The sequence below is a fragment of the Oncorhynchus tshawytscha genome, linkage group LG10 (assembly GCF_018296145.1).
Source record: "Oncorhynchus tshawytscha isolate Ot180627B linkage group LG10, Otsh_v2.0, whole genome shotgun sequence".
In the NCBI taxonomy this organism is placed as follows: domain Eukaryota; kingdom Metazoa; phylum Chordata; class Actinopteri; order Salmoniformes; family Salmonidae; genus Oncorhynchus; species Oncorhynchus tshawytscha.
The window spans coordinates 20,955,538-20,972,607 of NC_056438.1; the positions used below are offsets into that span (position 1 = coordinate 20,955,538).

At 40.8% G+C, this 17,070-nt stretch overlaps 1 pseudogene; it reads left to right on the top strand.

Annotated features, from left to right (window-relative positions):
• The first annotated feature begins 266 nt into the window (after positions 1-266).
• Positions 267-10,369, top strand: LOC112260987 (annotated as a pseudogene).
• The last annotated feature ends 6,701 nt before the right edge of the window (positions 10,370-17,070 follow it).

The following is a 17,070-nucleotide window of genomic DNA, read 5'->3' on the forward strand; positions in this document are numbered from 1 at the left end:
ACCGAAGAACTGACGTTTTACATTCTCCCAACCAATTGTGCGATTTTATACATTTTTTATGTTTTGTTTAACCTATCTTTTAAAATTTATTGTGTACATATTGTTGCTGCTATCGTCTCTTATGACTGAAAAGAACTTCTGGGCATCAGAAAAGCGATTGCTCACTGCAGACTGGAAGAAACTTTTTCCTTTAACGAGTCCGATGAGAAAGATATCCTGCTTTCACTGGAACAGGCCCAGATCCACGCCTTTTGCATGAAGAAAAGATGCCGGAAAAGAGGCCCCAGATCGGGCACCCTTCTGAGAATCTGGAGGCGAGAGAGTAAACTCCCATTGCCTTCCATTATTCTTGCTAATGTGCAATAATTTTAAAATAAAATTGATGACCTACGATTAAGATTATCCTACCAATGGGACAGTAAAAACTAACATCTTATGTTTCACAGAGACGTGGCGGAACAAAGATACGGACAATATAGAGCTAGCAGGATTTACCATGCACCGGCAAAACAGAGACGCTCCCTCTGGTAGGACGAGGCATGAGGGTGTGTGTCTTTTGGTCAATAACAGCTGGTGCGCGATGTCTAATATTAAAGAAGTCTCAAGGTATTGCTCGCCTGAGGTAGAGTACCTTATGATAAGCTGTAGACCACACTATCTACCAAGAGAGTTCTCATCTGTATTATTCATAGCCATCTATTTACTACAACAAAGTGAAGCTGGCACTAAGGCCGCTCTCAACCAACTATAAGGCCATAAGCAAAGAAGAAAATCCTCACCCAGAAGCGGCGCACCTAGTGGCCGGGGACACAGAGATGTATTCATAGCTGTCCCCCGCCCTCCATTTGGCAAATCTGACCATAATTCTATCCTCCTGATTCCTGTATACAAGCAAAAACTAAAGCAGGAAGTACAAGTGACTCCCTCAAGAAGGAAGTGGTCAAATGACATGGATGCTACACTGCAGGACTTTTGCTAGCACAGACTGGAATATGTTCCAGGATTCATCCATTGGCATTAAAGAATACACCTCCTCAGTCATCGGCTTCATCAATAAGTGCATCGATGTCGTCATCCCCACAGTGACTGTACATATCCCAACCAGAAGCCCTGGATTACAAGCAACATCCGCATCGAGCTAAAGGCTAGAGCTGCCACTTTCAAGGAGCGGGAGACTAATCCGGACGCTTATAAGAAATCCCGCAATGCCCTCAGAGGAACCATCAAACAATCAAAGCATCAATACAGGATTAAGATTGAATCCTACCACACCGGCTCTGACGCTCGTCGCAAGTGGCAGGGCTTGAAAACTATTAGACTTCAAAGGGAAACCCAGATGCGAGCTGGCCAGTGACGCAAGCCTATCAGACATGAACTCCTTATGGTATAGGGGACGCTTGCGTCCCACTTTGCCAAAAACCAGGGAAAATGCAGCGTGGCAAATTCAAATAAATTGTTATAAAAATCAAACTTTCATTAAATCACACATGTAAGATACTCATTTAAAGCTACACTCGTTGTGAATCCAGCCAACATGTCAGATTTTAAAAAGGCTTTTCGGCGAAAGCATAAGAAGCTATTATCTGATGATAGCACAACAGTAAACAAAGAAGGTAGCATACTTCAACCCTGCAGGCGCTACACAAAACACAGAAATAAAATACATGCCTTACCTTTGACAAGCTTCTTTTGTTGGCACTCCAATATGTCCAGTAAACATCACAATGGGTCCTTTTGTTTGATTAATTCCGTCCATATATATCCAAAATGTACATTTATTTGGCGCGTTTGATCCGGAAAAAAACAACTTCCAAAATGCGCAAAGTCACTACAAAATATTTCAAAAGTTGCCTATAAACTTTGCCAAAATATTTCAAACTACTTTTGTCATACAACGTTAGGTATTTTTAAACGTTAATAATCCATCAAATTGAAGACTGTGTGATAACGCTCTCGGTAGCCGATGTGAACAAAACCTTTTAAACAGGTAAACATTCACAAAGCCGCTGGGCCAGACGGATAACCAGGACGTGTACTCAAAGCATGCGTGGACCAACTGTCAAGCGTCTTCACTGACATTTTCAACCTCTCCCTGACAGAGTCTGTAATACCTACATGTTTCAAGCTGACCACCATAGTCCCTGTGCCCAAGGAAGCGAAGGTAACCTGCCTGAATGATTACCACTCACGTTGGTAGGCATGAAGTGCTTTGAAAGGCTGGTCATGGCTCACACAGCATCCTCCTGGACACCCTAGACCACCTACAATTTGCATACCCCCCCAACAGATCCACAGATGACGCAAATCTCAATCGCACTCCACACTGCCCTTTCTCACCTGGACAAAAGGAACAACTATGTGAGAATGCTGTTCATTGACTACAGCTCAGCGTTCAACACCATAGTGCCCTCAAAGCTCATCACTAAGCTAAGGACTCTGGGACTAAACACCTCCCTCTGCAAATGGATCCTGGACTTCCTGATGGACCACCCCCTGGTGGTAAGAGTAGGCAACAACAGGGGGCCCCACAGGGGTGTGTACTTAGTCCCCTCCTGTATTCCCTGTTCACCCACGACTGCATAGACAAACACAACTCCAACACCTTCATTAAGTTTGCTGACGACAGAAGAGTGGTAGACCTGATCACAGACAATGATGAGACGGCCTGTAGAGAGGAGGTCAGGGAACTGGCAGTGTGGTGCCAGGACAACAACATCTCCCTCAATGTGAGCAAGACTAAGGAGCTGATCGTGGACTACAGGAAAAGGCCCCCATTAACATCGAAGGTGGCTGTAGTTGAGAGTTTCAAGTTCCTTGGTGTCCACATCACCAACAAACTATCATGGTCCAAACATACCAAGACAGTTGTAAAGAAGGCATGATATAACCTTTTCCCCCTCAGGAGACTGAAAAGATTTGGCATGGTTCCCTAGATTCTCAAAAGGTTCTACAGCTGCACCATCGAGAGCATCCTGACCGGTTGCATCACCGCCTGTAATGGCAACTGCTCGGCATCTGACCGTAAGGCACTACAGAGGGTAGTGCGAACGACCCAGTACATCACTGGGGCCAAGCTTCCTATCATCCAGGACCTATATAATCGGCGGTGTCAGAGAAAAGCCCCTAAAATTGTCAGAGACTCCAGTCACCCAAGTTATAGACTGTTTTCTCTGCTACCGCAAGGTAAGCGGTACCGGAGCACCAAGTCCAGGACCAAAAGGCTCCTCAACAGCTTCTACCACCAAGCCATAAGACTGCTGAACAATTCATAAAATCGCCACCGGACAATTTACCCCTCCTTTTGTACACTGCTGCTACTCGCTGATTGGTATAAGATGTTGTCTTTTCTTTTGTTGTACAACAGGAGAGTGGTCTCATATCAGCCAATGTTGGGGACACAGTGACTTTGCAGCACTTCTATGAAGGCGACGTGGCCATGCATTTCTCCTGGTTCAAGCAACCCTTTGGAGAAAAACCTCAGCTTATCTCAACCATCTATAAGTATGATGAGTCCTACATTTGACCATGAGTTCAAGGGTAACCCTCAATTTTCAATGCAATGCGGCCAAGGAATTAATCACCTCAGTATCTCAGACTCAGTATCTCAGCTCGGATTCAGCCACGTACTACTGGAATTTGGACAATTGTCTATGTAAAAGGCACAGTCCTGAGAAAATTATTTTAATATTCCGTGAAATATTTTTTGAGAAAGTCTGAATTGGTAGACAAAGAGTAGTGATGAGTTAACCTAAGCAAACATCATTTTAGGAGTTTTTTATATCAGGTATTATCACATTGTGAAGATTCTCTCATTGAGTAAGAACACTTGAAACAGGAAAGTTGTAGATAGTTAAGACCGATTTAACAAATATTTTAAACGCTCTTTTCAGATTCATGCTCCAACAGCAAGACAGTTGTAGAGCAGTCTGTGTCTGAGTCAGTCCAACCAGGAGACTCTGTGACTCTGAACTGTACAATACACACTGAGACTTGTGCAGGAGAACACATTGTCTATTGGTTCAGACATGGCGCAGGAGAATCCCATCCATGAATAATTTACAACCCATGGAGACAGTAGTGATCAGTGTGAGAAGAGCCCCGTTGCTGGGTCTCCTACACAGAGCTGGGTCTACAACCTCCCCAAGAGGAACCTCATCCTCTCTGATGCTGGGACTTACTACTGTGCTGTGGCCTCACGAGGGGAGATACTGTTTGGGAACGGGACCAAGCTGGACATTCAAGATAAACCTCTTATGCTCTTTTGTTCAAATTACATAAACATTACATTACGTACCCAGTTGATTATTATAAAAGAAAATGTGTTCTCAATGACTTCATTAACATTTTAGTCATTTGCCAGAACTATCCAGAGAACTTAGGGTTAAGTGGATATGAGGATACTTGTCCTCTTCTCCTTCATAAGAACTGGATTTCTCCTCTGCTGTCTGACCATCTACCTCATCAGGAAATAGATTAATTCAATGATTCAATTTTTTAATCCTTCAGCTGTTAGAAATACAAATGTGGTTTAACTGACTTTTCAAATGTTTCAGTGCTCGTCAGCTTTGGTAACATAACGTTAAGTAAAATGTTCAGCCTTTTGACATGCAGAGGATTCAGATATTGCTGTTCATATTTCGGTAATCCAACCAGTGGAAAATATGTGTTGGTACTTAATGAATATGATGTTAGTTCGGTTGTCATCTGAGACATTATGACTGATGACAGGACGACATAAACTGTATCTGGGAAAGTCTACATATTCTAGTTATCAGATTCACATGGAATAGTTGTGCAATTTAAATGTTTAAATATGAAACTATTTGTGAAAAGATTAAATGTAATTTTAGCTTCCAAATTAGAGAATTGGGTTTTCATAAGGTTAGAGCTCTGCTCAATCAGTGGCCCGCCCTTGTGAAGCGACATGGGTTATAAACTATGAAACACACCCTTCTCGCCCTCCACTATATAAGCCCTTGATAAAAATGTAACCTCCTGTTCTGAGGACGTGAGGACGACCATCCCACGTTAAAAGGACTAACATGTCAACTACAGAACTAAGCCAACCTCAGTGTGAGCTTTGGTTGTGAATGGTATGAACTTTGAACTCTTCACTACAGAAGTGATACCTCCTTGCCGTTGAGTTAGCAGTGGCTGCTGTAGACGTGGGCTAGGAAAGGATGGATGATGGATCCAGTCTAACACACAACGACGATACTACAACGTATCCCATTTACCACCAGAGACATTGTTCCCGAGGACAGCAAGATCTCTGTTGGGCAACACGGCCAGCATCTACGACCAACCTACCGAAGCTCAGCTCAGCTCAGCTCAGCTCAGCTCAGCTCAGCTCAGCTCAGCTCAGCTCAGCTCAGCTCAGCTCAGCTCAGCTCAGCTCAGCTCAGAGTATATATTTATTGCATTTCCCTTTTTCAAATGGGTGGTTATTTAGAATGCATAAGATTCTGTATTTACGATAGTACAGCTTCTCCCTTTGTTCCTCAGTCTTCCCGCTCTTTCACTCAAACCCAACCCCCTTTCCTTTGTTTAACCAGCCGTCATGTCGGCTCCGTCCACCAGGGACGTTTTCTGTATGACATCATTTGCATTCGGTGTATATGTAATTCTGTGTGATTAGTTAGGTATTTAGTAAATAAATAATTAAACCCAAACCAAGAATGTACAACTTTCAGGTGAGACTGAAATAAGGTGACGATTAATATTGACTGCTATTGATGTAAAATATTACTAGGTCTTTAAGAGTTTATTCGGGAATATAACAGCTGTATAAACACTCTTTTGTGGTGTCCCGACTTTCTAGTTAATTACAATTAAATGATTAGCTCAATCAGGTAATATTAATTACAGAGAAATGATTTCATAGAATAGCATGTCATATCACTTAATCCGGCATAGCCAAAGACACGACAGCTTTCTGTGGTGGTGGGGCAGCCAGCGGAAAATACGGAGCATAGGGTTTGGCATTGTCCTCTAGTTGCGCTGCGATTGGCTCAGTGTTCTGTCACTCATGGGGACACTATGTCACTGCAAAATCTACAGGGAGAGCTCGGAAGTTCAAGACCCTTGGGTGCTGCCATCCAAGAAGGCTCAGGGTCATTGGCCACAGATAAAATGACATAAAATATCATTATATGTACTCTAGCTTTGATTGGACCGATCATGTCAACATCCCACTTTCAAAATTTTAGCTAGCAAGCAGACAGTCATCATCATGAATCAAGTCGACAATCTATTGGTACATCCTTGTCATATGATGAGAAATTATGAAGAGAAATTATAGATAAAACATATTGGTGCTCATCGGCCATTGGACAAAACATTACACAAGAAGTTGGAAATCGCAAATTCAACAATGAGTGTGGTTTGGAAGGAATCATTGTCTCACTGCAAGTATTGAAAAGCAATCACTAGCCTGCTATTTAGTGCAGTGGCTTTGTGGTCCCAAGTCTGGGTTTAACGGTCTCTTTTATAAGTTTAAAAGGATAAACATTCAACATAGGCCATGCTGTCAATCAAGCATGACTTCTGCTGTGTTCGAAACAACTAGAAACTTGGAACTGGGAAATCTCAGACTTCAGTGAGTTCAAGACAACTGGGAAATCTGAATAAAAAACGAGCTCCGACTGGGAAAATACGCTTTGAAAATACGTCATCCAACGCAGAATTTTATTTTACAGTACAGAGGGTCATGGGAAATATTTGTAAATGTAGATCTGTCCCTAAATGTGACCAACCACCTCAATTTGGTCTTATGTTGCAAAATTTGAAATAGTGTTTTATTAAATTGGATAAAATACTCACAGCTACAAAATTGTAAATCATACAGTTGAGACAGTTGAGGAACAATGGGAAAGTAAATGTCCTTTGAAAGTTGATAAACTTGTAACTCCACTTTTGAGAAAATAACTGTTTTGGTACACCTACTGGAGAGCCCTCATTTGTCTACATCTATTCAGTATAGTTGACACTTTTAAGCCATGTTGTTCTTCACATGACCATCTCTGGTAAACACACTGTCACGCCCTGGTCTTAGTATTCTGTGTTCTCTTTATTATTATGGTTAGGCCAGGGTGTGACATGGGTGATTTATGTGGTTTGTTTTGTCTAGGGGTTTTGTAGTTTGTGATTGTGTTTAGTTAAGTATTCTAGGTAAGTCTATGGTTGCCTGGAGTGGTTCTCAATCAGAGGCAGGTGGTTATCGTTGTCTCTGATTGGGAACCATATTTAGGCAGCCATATTCTTTAGGTCTCTTGCGGGTTGTTCCTGTCTCTGTTTAGCATCAGTTAGGACTGTTTTCCACATTTTCTTATTTTGTATTATACATTGTTCAAGTTATCATCTTTATTAAAGATGTTTATAAATAACCACGCTGCGTTTTGGTCCGCCTCTCCTTCCCAGGAAGAAACCCGTTACAGAGTCACCCACCCCAACAGGACCAAGCGGCGTGGTGACAGGCAGCGGCAGCAGGAGCAGCGCAAAGAGGAATGGACATGGGAGGACGTTTTGGATGGCAAGGGTTGCTACACATGAAAGGAGATCCTGGCGGGAAAGGATCGCCTCCCATGGGAACAAGTGGAGGCAGCTAGGAGAGCAGAGGCAGCCAGAGAGAGGAGCCGGCGATACGAGGGAACACGGCTGGCAAGGAAGCCCGAGAGTCAGCCCCAAAAATTTCTTGGGGGGGTGGCACACAGGAAGTGTTACATTTATGTAAGTTCACGATGGGGCAGACGAAAATTCCAACTTGTATCCGTAAAATTTGTAGAAACATGTCAAACGGTTTTTATAATCAATCCTCAGGTTGTTTTTACAATATATAATCGATAATATTTCAACCGGACTGTAGCTTCTTCAATAGGGAGAGAGAGAAATAATGTCTGCTCCACTCTGTTGCCGCATGCAAAACACTGCTGGCACCCAGCCATCCACTGATTCGATGGGATCTTTCTCGCAAATTTTTCAGAATAAAAGCCTGAAACTATGTCTGAAGACTGTTCACACCATGTGGAAGCCATAGGAAAAGGAATCTGGTTGATATTCCTTTTAAATGGAGGGAAGGCATGCAATGGAACAGAGAGCTTTCAGGAAAAACAGCACTTCCTAGTTGGATTTTCCTTTGGTTTACGCCTGCAATATCAGTTCTGTTATACTCACAGACAATATTTTGACAGTTTTGGAAACTTTAGAGTGTTTTCTATCCTAATCCTAATTATATGCATATTTTAGATTCTGGGCCTGAGAAATAGGCAGTTTCATTTGGGTACGTTTTTCATCCAAACATCAAAATACTGCCCCGTACACTCAACAAGTTAAGCAAACCAGATGGTGCCATTTTCTTGTTTTTATTTATTTACGGGAATTCATGGGCACACTCCAAAACTCAGAAATAAGCATGTATGTTTAGTGAGTCCGCCAGATCATGGGCAATAGGGATGACCAGGGTTGTTCTACTGATAAGCGCATGAATTGGACACTTTCCTCGTCCTGCTAAGCATTCAGAATGTAACAAGTACTTTTAGGTGTCAGGGGAAAAAGTAAAAAGTACATTATTTTCTTTAGGAATGTAGTGAAGTAAAAGTTGACAAAAATATAAATAGTAAAGTAAGGTACAGATACCCCAAAAATCTACTTAAGTAGTACTTTAAAGTATTTTTACTTAAGTACTTTACACCACTGACTGTGGAGCTATGAGGATGAAACATACTCACTCAATTCAGACTCTATTATTAGGCCTAACTACAGCTCATACTGTCTGCAATATTATGTACTCCAGCTGGCCAACAGAGGGCTTGTCCACCCAAAGTAAGAGACACAACAGCAAGAGTCAGTGGATCCTTTACTTAATGTTTTTCCTGCCATTGTGGTCCATGAGAGTCATACAGTAGTTGGGATCCTCTAGGGCCTCTATGACTTCCACACAGTCACTTCATAACACAGAGAAACAGAAAACACGTCAATAGTTTACTTAACCAACAATACCTCATACACTATTTATTCTGTAATGTATTGACAGATAAAATTCCTCCCATCATATAATTAGAAGGAGGCTCTTTCTTCTTGGCCCAGATGATGATGATACTTTACATCACACTTTAGACCATGGTTTGTGTTTAACTACGGACTTCAGATCTCTAGGTCAATTAACTAATACATAGTTCATTTCTGTGTTTTTACACAGATTTCTGTAGAATATATATAGATAACTTGCTGCCTCATTAAAATAGTTAAATTTTTGCTAAAAAGGACAACATGAAGAGCAAAAAATGGTCATACAACTGACTGACACCACTGAGACGTCCTGCTGAAACCACACAAAGAGAGAGAGAGAAAGACAAAAAAGGTCCTGTGCAGAAGGCCGATAGGCCTTACCAAGAGTAGATAGCAACAACCTTGTGTATTGTTCATAGCAGACCGCAGAATACATGTAAATAGGTTGCTGTGTATGTGAGTGGGTGTGTGGCATGCAATCAGTAGGCCTATGTCTTAAAGAGAAAACAAAGAAGTAAACCTCCTACACCACAACTGCATTGTATTTTCTGTAACATGATGCAAGGGACTTCCTGACTCCACATAAATAAAGACATTGACCTTTACACTGTAAGCACTGTGTTTAGAGGCCAGTGTTGCACTCAGGGGTGTGAACAGTATGGTGGCCTTGAGATGGAAAGTAGTGCAGAGTGTTGGTGCAGGTCAGTCTTCCTTTGTTAAATGTCTATGAAAGTTAGTTTCCAATAGTGGATAGTCACTGTAACACCCTCCACTATGACCACAGAGGTGTGTGAACAGAATGCATTGAGTTCAACTTGTTGACATTAATTTGGTTTAACAGTTGGAAATGCTTTATTTTTCTTTACACATGCAAATCAAATGTAAAATGAGTTTGACACAGAAGCAATGCATTCAATTATTTGTACTTTGTGTTACACTTAAAATAGCTATCATCACATTATACTGAAGCATTCATATAGAGCTAGTTATTAAAGAGGTATCTTGCATACAATGACAACTGTTTCATTCATCCAGTTCTACTGTCTGATCCCAGAGTACACCGTCTCTTCCTCCATGTTGCTTCTCTGTCTTCTAAACCTGTTGTTCTTGTTGCTCAGATTCAGAGCTACATAATGGAGACTGTCTGCATCTTGGGCCTGTGAGAAACAGAACTGTGTTATTAACATTAAATGTAAGAATTTTCTCCTGAGCCATGTCTGAACCAATAGACACTGTGTTCTCCTGCACAGGTCTCAGTGTGTATTGTACAGTTCAGAGTCACAGCCTCTCCTGGCTGGACCGTCTCAGACACAGATTGCTGGAGCACAGTCATGTTTCTGAAATGGACAAGAAGGTCTATTAACCCATAGAATTTCTAGAATATCATGGAAGCAAGTGTTCTAACTGATGAATTGTTAAATTAAAATCTCATCTGGTTAAGAAAATACCTCATATTTACACCAAAAATCTCTATATTCAGATTTAAAAAACAAACTTTTTCTTTGATCCTTCTCCAAACATATTGTTGCTATAAGAGCTCCCATGTAGACTCTGGCACATACTATCAGCTGCATGTCTGAGATCCTTAGGTGATCTTTTCTTGGCCATTTTCCACTGAGGAGTGAAGTTTACCTTTAAACTCATGATTTTTTAAATTTTTACCTTTATTTTACTCGGCAAGTCAGTTAAGAACAAATTCTTATTTTCAATGATGGCCTAGGAACAGTGGGTTAACTGCCTGTTCAGGGGCAGAACAACAGATTTGTACCTTGTCAGCTCAGGGATTTGAACTTGCAACCTTTCGGTTATTAGTCCAACACTCTAACCACTAGGCTACCCTGCCGCCCCATAATAGAATATTGCGTTCCTTTCAAACTTAATGACAGTTGAGAAGAACTGAAGTTTATCTCCCAAGGTTTGCTTGTACCAAGAGAACAATACTGCCATGTCACTTTCGTGAAAGCAATGCAATACCACTGTGTCTCCAACGTTGGCTGACATGAGACCACTCTCTTGACGTATGGATGAAGACTCCGTTCCAGCTAGCACATCAACTAGAGAACATGAAAATATAGTAACTATGCTATAGGTTACCCAAATACAACATTATATTGTCAAAGTGTCTGTAAAACAATAATTGGACATCACATACTGCAAGTAGAGAAATATAAAATATTGACTTACCCATCTCTACGAGAATTGGAAATGTATGACAGTGTGATCATCTTTAAAGTTGTCATCCACTTCACAACTTGTTCTGATTCAGAATAGTTGTCTTATAAGTAGATTCTGATCATTATAGATGTATTACAAATGAAGTACTTATTGTTGAATTGTGGCATCCCTTATTCTTTATCACTGCAGCTACTGTTGTAAAAGAAAGTCGTAGTTGTGATCTTTTTGGAACATGTATGCTATGACACTGTCATCCACGAGGGCTTCTATCACCATACAGCCACTCCACCTCGCCAAAACCATATATGGAGAAAACACAGCAAACACAATACAGTCGTCTTCTTTTAGTGATCTCTCATTCAGGAGAAACTCATGGCTGATAAATACACTCTTAAAAACGTCTAATAGTTGACATGAACGACTGCTCATTCGAAAAGAAATTGCAATTTACACTACAGTTCAAAAGTTTGGGGCCACTTGTTTTTGAAAGAAAAGCACATTTTTGGTTCATTAAAATAACATCAAATTGAACAGAAATACAGTGTACACATGGTTAATGTTGTAAATGACTATTGTAGCTGGAAATGGCAGATTTTTTATGGAATGTACATAGGCGTACAGAGGCCCATTATCAGCAACCATTGCTCCTGTGTTTCAATGGCACGTTGTGTTAGCTAATCCAAGTTGATCATTTTAAACCCTAGAAAACCCTTTTGAAATTATGCTTAGCACAGCTGAAAACTGTTGTTCTAATTTTGAAAAATGGCCTTCTTTAGACTAGTTGAGTATCTGGAGCATCAGCTTTTGTGGATTCGATTACAGGCTCAAAATAGCCAGAAATAAAGAACTTTCTTCTAAAACTCGTCAGTCTATTCTTCTCCTGAGAAATGAAGGCTATTCCATGCAACAAATTGTCAAGAAACTAAAGATCTCGTACAACGCTGTGTACTACTCCCTTCACAGAACAGTGCAAACGGGCTCTAACCCGAATAGAAAGAGGATTGGGAGGTCAAGGTGCACAACTGCGCAAGAGGACAGGTACATTAGAGTCCTCAACTGGCAGCTTCATTAAATAGTACTCGCAAAATACCAGTCTCAACATCAACAGTGATGAGGCGACTCCGGGATGCTGGTCTTCTAGGCAGAGTTGCAAAGAAAAAGCCATATCTCAAAGTGGCCAATAAAAAGAAAAGATGGGAAAAAGAACACAGGCAATAGACAGAGGAAGATTGGAAAAAAGTATTATGGACAGACAAATCTAAGTTTGAGGTGTTCGGATCTGTCATGGCCGTCATACGAAGGAGACCAAGGTGCAGCGTTGTATGCGTACATTCTTCTTTTATTAATGAATGAACACTGAACAAATGAACAAAATAACAAAACGAACCGTGAAGCTAATACAAATAGTGCAGACAGGCAACTAAACATAGAATAAGAACCCACACCAGCTGTCAGAACCCACACACACAAAAGAACCCACAAACACAAAATGGTAAATGGCAACCTAAATATGATCCCCAATCAGAGACAACGATAAACAGCTGCCTCTGATTGGGAACCATATCAGGCCACCATAGACATACAAATCACCTAGACCTACAAGAACCCTAGACACACAAAAAACCCTAGACAATACAAAATTAGCATACCCACCCTCATCACACCCTGACCTAACCAAAATATAAAGAAAACAGAGATATTAAAGGTCAGAGCGTGACAGGATCACAAAGAAGAACATTCGTAAGACACAGAAAAATTGAAAATATGCTGGAGGAGTGCTTGATGCAATGGTGGAGGCAACGTGATGGTCTGGGGGTGCTTTGGTGGTGGTAAAGTGGGAGATTCGTACAGGGTAAAAGGGATCTTGAACAAGGAAAGCTATCACTCCATTTTGCAACGCCATACCATACCCTGTGGACGGTGCTTAATTGGAGCCAATTTCCTCCAACAAAAGGACAATGACCCAAAGCACAGCTCCAAACTATGCAAGAACTATTTAGGGAAGAAGCAGTCAGCTGGTATTCTGTCTATAATGGAGTGGCCAGCACAGTTCCTGGATCTGTCGCGGTAGGGGATTTTGCTATAGGACCGTTAAGGTACCCCCGTCGAGAGTCATACAAGTCGTCTCACTCAAGTTCTTATGTCACCCGGCTAACAGGTGACTCACAGGTCAGCCGGACTGACCTGGTTATGTATCCTGCCCTTTATTCAGAGATTAGCCTTGTGTGATGCCGTTAGGCTGGTTTCGGGATCTTAGATAACATCAATCAGACTTAGAGTACCTCTTGTTTTACTTTCAATTTCACTTTTTATGCTTCTTATATCTAGACTCACGTATACTAAAACTTGGGTACGATTTACTGTCTATGTCCGTCGACTAATACTGCATGAGCATTAATATAGAGTATTACTATTACAATAAAATTATTATTCTGTCCAAACCGTTATATTGTCTTTAGTGTAGAAACTAGACTTGTCCCCCCAACTCGGGAGTGTTAGAGGCGTTCTCTCCCCTAGGGTTTTAGGTCTAGTTTCTATTTTTTATTCAATGTTTACAGTTTACACAGTTGTACATGTTATTACAGTTTATTTTTTGGTTCTTAATCCATAACATCAAAAATCATCAAAACACCTACTACTATTAATGCCTTATTACAACAAGCGCTTAATTACCTTAGCGCAGGTTGACCTGGTTGGTTCCCAAAGAGCATGTTCTTCCACTCACAATTTCTCTAGAGGTTTATCCAATCACTCAGTATCTGTTTCTCCTACTAGAAGTTGTACTAAGATTTACTGATTAGTGAAGAGAACCGATCGAGATCAAGACCCTTTGTAACACCACTGATGCTATTTATCGACTCCGGTTAGGGGGTGGATGTATTAAGCAATAGGAGTGTAGAGGGTAGTTGTCTCAGTATGTCTCATTCAAAAGTCAGAAGTCAAGAGATACAATTGTTCTAGAGTATGAAAGTCAGATATTACCTTTTAGGTTGATGATAGTTGAAGTATCATGAGCTGTCTGTCAGTGATAAGTCAAGTAGCACTATCATGCCTTTCCATTGAAAGCATGCTTTTTATATACTCTTTTTTTCAGGACCAAGTCAAGCCATGCTCTGAATTCTATTTTTAAAGCGGCGTATCCTCGCACTGAAGTGCTGCTCTGAAAGCATGCGGTGGCAGTGCTACTAGTTGCAGTGCTTCTGGTGGCTGTGTCGTGAGGTGGCAGTGCTATTATTAGTTGCAGTGCTTCTGCTGGCTGTGTCTATGCATCATCTAAACTCAGATCTTGCGTCAGATCTCACCCCAATTGAGCTGTTGTGGGAGCAGCTTGACCTTATGGTACGTAGAAGTGCCCATCAAGCAATCCAATTTGTGGGAGGTGCTTCAGGAAGCATATGGTGAAATCCCTTCAGATTACCTCAACAAATTGACAACTAGAATGTCAAAGGTCTGCAAGGCTGTAATTGCTGCAAGTGGAGGATTCTTTGACGAAAGCAAAGTTTGAAGGACACAATTATTATTTCAATTAAAAATCATTATTTATAACCTTGTCAACTTCTTGACTATATTTCCTATTCATTTTGCAACTAATTTCATGTATGTTTTCATGGAAAACAAGGACATTTCTAAGTGACCCAAAACTTTTAAACGGTACTGTATATATTTACGAGTGTATGCCTTGTTGTCTGTCTCTGTCGTCGCCGGTCCGTCTGCTGGAGAGAGTCGACAGAAAGGTCTCTAGTTGCGTTCCTAGTGGATAAGTCAGGCATACCCATGTTGTCTCATAGAAGAGATGTTTCGGCGGTTGTCGGTATTCTTCGTCCTAGGCTAAGTACATTTCCAGCTGCAAACTGAAAAGTCCTCGCCTAAGATTTGCTCCTTCGTGGCAATGTTTTAGAGTTGAACCATTTCTAGCCTTGTAGCCAACGTTACACACCGTATGGTCTTAGAAATTCAACCATTTGCAACCTTAGCTTACACCATGGTTTGCGTGGTCTGGTGTGAATTGCGTCACGGGGGCTTTTATACTTGGGTAGAAAAGTGTCCGTCTCATCATGTTTGTCCCCACCTGGGCGTGGTTACTGACTGTGCACAAGTTACCACAAAACAAAAATTCTCATTTAGAAGACTACATCACATTTTTATCTTTTCAAAAGTATTCTTATACTTATTCATCCATCTTATACAACATTCAGATGTAAACCTGACAGCTGTAAACCTGACAGCTGGTAAATGTACACTTTAAAGATAAACGTCTGGTGTTCCTCTGTCATCTAAAGAAGAAGATGTATGTTGTTCCTTGGGAGATTCTCATTGATTGTGTTGGAGTGTTTGTATTATCAGAAATCTCTCAATAGAAAACTGTGTTCAATCAAGAAAACCTACTCCTGACTCGTTTATTCCACCTTTCCTCTTTAGAGTGACACCAAATTACATGGTCCGCTCTCAAATATAAAATATGTTTGGATTTGTTTAATACATTTTAGGTTATTACATGATTCCATATGTGTTATTTCATAGTTTTGATGTCTTCACTATTATTCCACAATGTAGAAAATAGTAAAAATAAAGAAAAACCCTTGAATGAGTTGGTGTGTCCAAACTTTTGACTGGTACTGTACAGGTGTTCCATTCTGTGTTTAGATCCACACTACCAGACCACGAAGGAAGGACTGAATCCTCAAATAAAATAGATTCAAATAATTTGTGATTATGGGCGGAACTTAGTATGACAACCATATCTGTATACAGTCTTATCACCAACCACTGATGTTCCACTCTAGCATTTGGTTTGATAGAGAGAATGATAAGATATTTTATTCATAGATTGTACTTTATCATCGTGGTTCCCAGAATTTTAAATAGATATAGTATTTCAACAGATCAGTTGGTCAAACATATTTAGTTCATTTTAAAGTGATAACCTTTGAAAAGGGTCTGGTTGACAGTAAATATTCCAAATCTAAAGCTGTTCTCACTGTGAGATTTCCTTCACCGTTGTGTTTTTTAAAATTGTAGTGGGCCAAAGGACCTCCTGGATTGGGTAACGATCGGCTGATATTGGTATTGGTTTGTCTGGTTTGCCAATAGGGGGCACTCTTTTGACTGCACCAATAGATTGCTGAATTTAGGAACTCTTGCGATTGGCAGGAGCAGTGACATAATATACCTTAAAGGCAGTGGTTTACCGTAGCTTTTGGACCTAGGCTTTCAGAGGGGGAAACAGCACCCACACTAACGTTAACAGCAATAACAAACACATTGCTTACACAACCTATGGTAGCCTAACACCGTCACTATCACCCAAAGAGAAAACAGTGACACAGCAAAGGATGTGAGTTTGACAGGCTCGTGATGCTGAAAGGACAGCAACCGTAATACCTACCAGCTCACTCCATGTAGGAGAGTGCACTTTCTGTAAAACACAGACAGATAGAAAGGCAGCAGTCACACACAGCATGATGTTATAGAATAAGCAGTCCATTCATTAGGACATAATAAGCCAGTAGGTCTCAATCATAAGATCCCCAAAACACAACCATTAGGCTAAGCATTTACCAATTGAAATGTACAACTATTAACTCCCATTGCAAACATCGTTATCACATTAAGCACACACACTAACCATTGATCTAAAGTTGAAATGCAACAATGTATAAAGAGCATGAACAACTAGTTTCAGAGATAGCTAACAACAGCAAGCAAGCTACAATAAAATAACTGTTCCTTTCACCAGATGATGATCATTTTAACGATCCAGAACGATTTACAGGAGCAATTAGGGTTAAGACAAGTGCCTTGCTTAAGGACACATAGACAGATAGTTCACCTAGTCGGTTAGGAGATTCAAACAAGTAACCTTTCTGTTATTGGCCTAATGCTCTTAAC